Here is a 6203-nt window from a genome sequence, read left to right as displayed (position 1 = left end):
GAGGAGCGTGTTTATCTCAAAGGCCAGTCATGGTTGAACCGTAACAGGAAACAAGATCAGTAATTTCATCGGGTGGATTCTGGCATAGCCTCGATTCCCTGAGATCATCCTTGAACGATTCAATGTCTATAGCCTTAGTCTTCCGGTAACAGATCTCTTCAACAGTTGTAGCCGGCATACGGAGAGTTAGTTCAGATAGAACAGTACAATGATCTGACAAGAAACTGTCAGAGATGGGCGTGGTCTGAACAAGGCCATCCAAGTCCCGTGTAATGATCAAGTCTAAAGTGTGTCCAGAACGGTGAGTTGGTGCAATCACGTGTTGTGTGAGCCCCATGCACTCCAAGAGATCTAAAAACTTAAAAGCGTCGGGATCATCTGGGACGTTCACATGAATATTCATGTCTCCTACAATGAGGAGACGTTCAGATGACAGCACAGTTGATTCTAGGTATTCAGTAAATTCGCCGAGAAAGGTGGATACCGTTACTGGGTGTTTTTCTGAGTACGGTGTTCGATAGATAATGGCTACCTTGACTTTGTTGGTTCCTGAGATGACAATATATTCAGCAAACTCAAACGAAGTCTTTTCCCCAGCAGTGTGAAAGGTCACAGACAGTTCTGTGCGAGACAACAGAGCAATACCACCCCCACCTCGCTGAGAGCGTATTTGATCGTGAAACATGTATCCAATAGGAGTGCATTCAGCTCTAACCGCCTGATCATCCGAGGATAGCCAAGTCTCAGTTAATGCACATACATCAATCTTATTACTGCACAAATATTCTTGGAGAACTGCAGTCTTATTGCATACGGACTGGCAATTCCATAAGCAGAAATTCAGCGGTCGTTGCGGAGTAGGGTTGTTGTGACAACAAGTAATCCTGATAAGATTTTTAATGTTCCGACAAACACCAGTGGAGGCCGCTGTGTTATTGTTTACATTGACGTCTCGCGAGGACACTATTGCCGGTATTCTCCTGATTCCTGTGGGACCCGGGTTGAGTTTAAATACTAAATCACCGATCAATAGAGGATGAAATGTCGCACTTGATCCGGAATAATAAATGCACGGGCGTTTGTGTCTTTTGTGTCTTCTGATACTCAAGCATCTGCAGAAAGTAGGATGACGCAGTAGGAAATAATACTCGCGGGAGATCTCATAATAGCAAGTCATTCCATTATTGTAATTCCATAAATCCAGTAACAATGGTGGTATCATCAAAAGAACGCAGGTTTTGTTCCCTAATCCTGTAGTGCAACCTAATTTACTCGAGGCCAAAAACGATGAAGCATCCAAATCTCGAGTTTCTACGGCCAATATGCTCTCATCCTGGCCAGAAAATAGTTGGAAATGACACTGGGTCTCTAGAAACCGATTACCATGGTTTTGGTTGTCAAGTGGCCGAGCAGTAAGGAGAAGAAGAGAGAACAAGACGGAGAAACCAAACGCACGTCCACACCTCATCTTCATAATTAGCAAGTACTATTGGAATAATATTGGAAAAAAATATTGGAAAAATCGTCTGACACTTTTTGCTATGCCGGAAAAAAAAAGCTTCAAATTGCAGTTTTCGTAGGATTTTATGCTAAAAAAAAGTCCTTCTGGAAAGAAAGACCATAAACTGCTGGATTTACCCCATCAATGTGTCTTTTATCCCAGGCCCCATTTTTTATATGATCCCCAAAAAAGAGAAAACCCTTTTTTAGACAGTTCATAATAACCTAGGTTGAAAAAATCAACCAAGGTTGAAATTAAAATTACCTGAATTTAAATTCAACTTGTAACATACCCGTCATGGAGGAGGGTGTTATATCTAAAGCTGGTGTCCAGAAATTGCTATCTAGTAACCTGAATACACATAAGACATTGTTCCTGACCTGATATCCACAATAGTTTTAAGGAAGCTGCAAGCGAACTGGCCCCAGTTCTTGCATTCATATGTAATCAATCACATGAAAGTGCTGCTTTCCCAGATGACTGGCTATCAGCAAACATTGCTTCAATTTTCAAGAAAGGACCTCGTTCCGATCCAGCGAATTATCGACCTATTTCCCCAAGAGTATTTCTTGTAAGATCATGGAACAAGTGGTGTACAGCCGAATTATGGTTCATCTTGATCGTAACAACATTCTTGTTCACTATCAACATGGTGATCGAGCAGTGCACTCTTGTAAATCCCAGTTAATTAATGAAATTGGCAACATTGTTCCATCATTCAAAGAAATAATGCAAAAAGGGCATGATTCTAGGTTTGTACCACACAAACGACTACTTTTAAAACTCAATCGTAATGGTGACTGGTCTTATCAAACATCCAGGGTGGGATAGGGTAGAAACCCGAAGAACCGCACACTGGCTGGATGTGTTTCATGAAGCAGTTCACAATCAGATAACCATTCCACTGCCAAATGATCTACAACGACCAAGCAGGACCACAAAGAACCAACATACTAAGTCATTTATTCAGATATCAACTGGTCCTAGCTACTATATTTACAGAGTTTAAAAAGCTGAAGCTTTCCGATATTTACTTGTTTCAAATGAAAACGTTTGTGAACTTTTATAGAACAGGCTTTCTTCCTGACGTATACGACGAAATGTTATCAAGGACTAATCAAGTCCAGTCATATAATACTAGGATTTTCAATACTTCCTACTAAATTCCTGTCCGAACGAATATAAAACGTTTCGCTTTCAGATTTCAGGGTGCCAAGAATTTTCAGTTCCTTAAAGCAGAAGTGAAGGCCAAAATCTGCAATTTTTCCTACCGTTTTTTTGGGGAAAGCTTAACATAAGTAAATTTAAATTTGTAGAGTTATTCTTCTTCGTTTCCTGTTCTTTGCAAGAAAATTACGTTCGAAGTTGGGCTTTTCCCGCTGTTACGGCCTTTTCAGTGCGGTCCCCTTTAATCAAAGTATACAAAGTGCTGCCACTATGTCTCTTGTTAAATCTTAGATCGAAATCATTTCTCCCTAGCTGTGTTTTCACATATACACATTATTTATTCATTCATCTACTTATTTTTGCTGCTTTTTGTATGTTTTGTGTGTCTTATTCTGTTTGCTTTTTTATGTTAATACATAATAGGCCTTATCACGGTTTTCGACGCCATTTTGACGGGTAGGCAAAGACTCTGGAGGCGCGGTTACCAATTCCCATACATTTCTTTGTAAAATATCCGTGAACGAAGTAAATGCCAGGTACAATTCTGTTATTTATAGCTCTTCGACATAACCTTAAAACCCGAGCTTCACAGACATTGAAGGTAATTAAATTTTCTAGTTCTGTATAAAAAATCAGCCAACTAGCGATAATATTTGTGAAGTTGTGTGACACAAACTACGAGCACGTGGCGAACAGGAAATCACTTCCGCCGCTTATCACGTAGCCTTTAATTATTTGAAAGCTCAGACCTTATGCTAAATAATAATAAAGTAATGTAAACTATCTCTTTTATGTTGTGATTCGCTGAAACTTCGATAGTTGATCGTTTCTTTTCAAACTAGTACTTGTTATTGATCTGATTTATCTTTATTGGCATGACTCTAAAATTTTATTGTAAGCCAGGGCTTTATGAATTTTTATTTGTGTTTACGACAAGGATGGAGGCATATGATGATTTCTTGGAGTTAACCCCCCCTACCGTTGACGAGATTTTCTGAGGGGGGTCTGAAGAGCATTTCTGAGGGGGTCCATGTGTCGGAACTCTTTCATCTTTCAAATATTTCTGAAGGGTATTGGAAAAAATCCCCATTCTTCTGAGGGCGGAAATAAGGTATCCACTTTTTCTCACAGGGGGAATATGTCGGCACTTTGATCTCTTACATCTGAAGGGATGAAATTCACACAATCTCATCAACAGGGGGGTGTGGATTTTAAATGGAATGGCCCACACTATTTTTAGTTAGCCAGACACACCTGATTTGTTTCCTTTTAGGTTTTTCTATGTCACTCAAGCCCAAGAAAGCCCGCTGCTGCGTTGGTGGCTGCAATAATGATGATAGATATCCTGAGAAATACGTAGTCCGGTCACATGTGAAAGTTATGCGCTTCTTTAAGTTTACACAAGCAAAGGACAAACATCAAATCTGGATAAATAACATTGCTCCAGGATTAAGCGGAAAAGTATCTGGAGGGAAGGGATCATATGTTTGTGCAAATCATTTTGTAGATGGTGAACCCACAAATGAGAATCCTCACCCTACACTCTTCTTGTCTCTGTTGCAAACTACGTTTGGCAAATCTCCAAAGAAAAGAAAAACTCTAGAGAGAGCTGAAACACCCAATGCAAATAATCACAGTTATGACAGTGATACACATGAGTTTACTGTAGAAGTAGCTTTGGATACTGTAGCAAATGATGATTTTAACATGGATGTAGTTCTAGATACTGAACCTGAGTCATCGCAAACAGAGGATTCAGACTGGGATCCAGAAATTGTGAGGCCAGATCTCCTTTTAAAACAAGTATCCAAAGCGGCAATGGTAACAGTGTATACAGGGTTACCTGATGCAGAGACATTCAGTTATCTGTTTGATTATTTAAAGCCAAAAGCTCAAAACATGAACTATTGGAAAGGCCAATCACAAGTTCTAAAAGAAAAACCCAACACAGCGTCTTACTGAAGTATTTGAAAGGTATGAAGAAGCTGGCATGGAACCACCCTCAGTCAAGAGAGGGCCATCCAGAAAACTAAGTCTTGAGCAAGAGTTTCTCATGACTCTTACGAAGTTAAGGCTTGGATTACTCGAAGATGACCTAGCATTCAGGTTCAAAGTTTCTCAGTCACTTGTATCAGCAATTCTGTCAACATGGTTGAGATTCTTAGCAAAAGAACTTAGTTGGATGATTATTTGGCCAAGTAAAGGTCAGGTAAAGCTACACTTGCCTGACCCTTTTAAAAGACTTTATCCAAATGTACGTTGCATTATTGATTGTTCTGAGGTGTTTACTGAGACCCCAAGTGCTTTAGATATTCAGGCAGCACCATGGTCAGATTACAAGCACCACTGTACAGTTAAATTTTTGGTAGCCATTACACCGAATGGGGCTCCTTGTTATGTATCACAGTGTTATGGTGGCAGGGCTACTGACAAATACATTGTACGAGACTGTGATTTTTAAATTGTGTGGAGCCTTATGACCAAATCATGGCTGACAGAGGATTTAAAATTAAGGAGGAGTTGCTGCTGCGAAATGCCTCATTGTGTATTCCACCAAGCACAAAAGCAGGGATGCAAATGGTTGTAGGGGATGTCACAGAAACATCACGAATTGCTAACGTGAGAATTTATGTTGAACAGGCAATTGGACGACTAAAGCAATTCCACATTTTAAAGAACATCCTTCCAATTAACTACCTGCCCTTGTGTGATGACATTGTGCAAGTTGTGTGTGCATTAACTTGCTTCCAGGATCCACTGTGTGTTTGAACAACAGTAGTTACAGTAGAGTTTCCCCTGTGGTTAATGTCTACAAGCTTAAGTTTGACCTACAACGTACATTAACATTGCATAAAAGAAAGCTAAATTACAGTACTCAAAGTTCAATCAGTACAAACAACATAATGTCTGTGGCGTTATCCAGTTTAAAAAAGAATCATGCCCTTGACCCTACCTTTAAGTAAATAAAGTATGCAATTATCCTCAAGGATCCTTTTAACTACGAAAAATACTGCTGAATCCTTTGGCTTGGGGGGGGGGGGGGGAAGAGAGAAATGAATTATGAAGTTGAAGTTCTGCAAAATAAAAGATAAATAAATAAATCTGGGTTCATTTGTGTATAAAACAACCACAAGAGGATTTTCACAGTCTGTGATTAACTTAATCAGTAGCAATGACATTAAAGTTCTCGGTCATGAGATCCTCCAGGCAAGCCTGGCAGAGCCACTCTTGCTCTTCCTCAATGCTGCTGACTTGCACACAATGAAAGTGGAACCATAGAGCACAATTATCACAGCAAACACTGTTGTCAGGTGAGTCATCAGGAAGTTCTTCACCCTCCAAAATTGGCTTCCCACATACAGCACAGAAGTAGATGACATGTAATCCAAGCATAACTTTGGCCATATATGACTTAAAAAACAACTCAAGTTTCAACAAGACATTTGGCCAAAATCCAGGGTCAAATTCAATGAGTTCTATATGCAGCTCCCTCAGAGTCCAAACAAGAAAGTAGCACTTAGGAATTCCACACACA

Source organism: Montipora foliosa, chromosome 13 (assembly GCF_036669935.1).
Source record: "Montipora foliosa isolate CH-2021 chromosome 13, ASM3666993v2, whole genome shotgun sequence".
In the NCBI taxonomy this organism is placed as follows: Eukaryota; Metazoa; Cnidaria; class Anthozoa; order Scleractinia; family Acroporidae; genus Montipora; species Montipora foliosa.
The sequence above is the reverse complement of the archived record's forward strand: the minus strand, read 5'-3'. Positions refer to the sequence as shown.